Source organism: Acyrthosiphon pisum, chromosome A1 (assembly GCF_005508785.2).
Source record: "Acyrthosiphon pisum isolate AL4f chromosome A1, pea_aphid_22Mar2018_4r6ur, whole genome shotgun sequence".
In the NCBI taxonomy this organism is placed as follows: Eukaryota; Metazoa; Arthropoda; class Insecta; order Hemiptera; family Aphididae; genus Acyrthosiphon; species Acyrthosiphon pisum.
Window position 1 is genome coordinate 113,482,098 of NC_042494.1, and position 1,339 is coordinate 113,483,436.

General features: G+C 32.0%; 1 long non-coding RNA gene across 1 annotated transcript in view; it reads right to left on the reverse strand.

The window, feature by feature from the left end:
* LOC115033825 overlaps nt 1–1,339 on the reverse strand; it is a 5,712-nt gene that overhangs the window by 3,800 nt on the left and 573 nt on the right. The gene's annotated exons all lie outside the window — the stretch shown is intronic.

Genomic DNA, 1,339 nt, shown 5'->3' on the forward strand with positions numbered 1-1,339 from the left:
CTTATTTATTTTAATTTAAACGAATTTAATATTTTTAACGATTTTAATTTATCACACAAAAATTATTTTTAATATATCTTATTACTATACTTATTCTAGGCTAGCCCTACAATTACTTTTTTTTTCACAAATTTGACGTCAATTATTTTTATTCAATAAGGTCCTTTACTGCCTTTTAATTCAAAACAAAATCTATTTTCATCAATATATCAACTTATTTCTCTTTCAACAATTATTTATTATCAATCAATTTAATCTCTTCCAACAATTATTTATCATTCAATTTAATTCTTTTATTTCAATTCAATTACCTTTATTTCAATTCAACATTTATTCATCAATTATTCACTTTTATTTCACCTCAAAATTATTCATCAATTATTTCAATATATCATTCAATTGCTACGCGCGTGCATTTATTTTCAGATCAGCCTATACCGCTGCCTATCACTATTTATTCTCAATAATCACTATATATCATTAGATCAGTCCCTTGCTGTCTATTTACCATAAAAAAATCTTAGGTCAGTCTTCCGCTGCCTACCATAAAAAAACTTAGACCAGTTTACCACTGTCTATCACAAAAAAAATAAAATACCTAGGTCAGTCTGCTTTACAAAAATTATATATTTTCCCTAACTTCCCTAACTTTCCCTAACTTCCCTAATTTTTCCTTGTTTTTATTTATTTTTATTTAAATATTACACCTTCACCAATTAAAATTTAAAATTAACGCTGGTTTTAAGAAGTAAAACCCAACGTGAGACGTGCACTCCAAAGCTACAATTTTTATATGCTATTTATTTATATTCCACTTAATTAATTACTCACAATACTGCTGCTCTTGCTACTTGGGCCATCCTGTCTACTGTATATGCCTTTGCTGTCCTGATTTGTTCTTTCTCTCCGGAGTTGCCAAGGGTGATCGGTCCTCGACGTTGACTCGTGTGAGCTGCCTCCGTGGAGTTGAAACGTTGATAGTAGTCGCTGCACCGGAACTGGACCTCTGAAGTTGACTTGACTGCTCGCCTCGACCCCAGAAGTTGAAATTCGCCGCGTTGACTGCTTGACTCGTCTCTAACTCCTTGAAAGTTCCGTACTCGACTGCGCCAGTGTAATATTCTCGTCGTTAGGGCTGGTCAGAGTAATATTCTGAGAGCCGTTTAACTACGAGTATATTATGTTTTTGTAGGAAGCAAGGCCACTTGTGTTGATGATAAAGATGTTGACAGGGTTGTTATTAAATAAATGTAGACTGATGAAATATTCTAAGTGATTTATTAAAATGTTCTTCAGTAAAATTTACTAAGTCCAAATAATTAAATTATTACACAAAGTG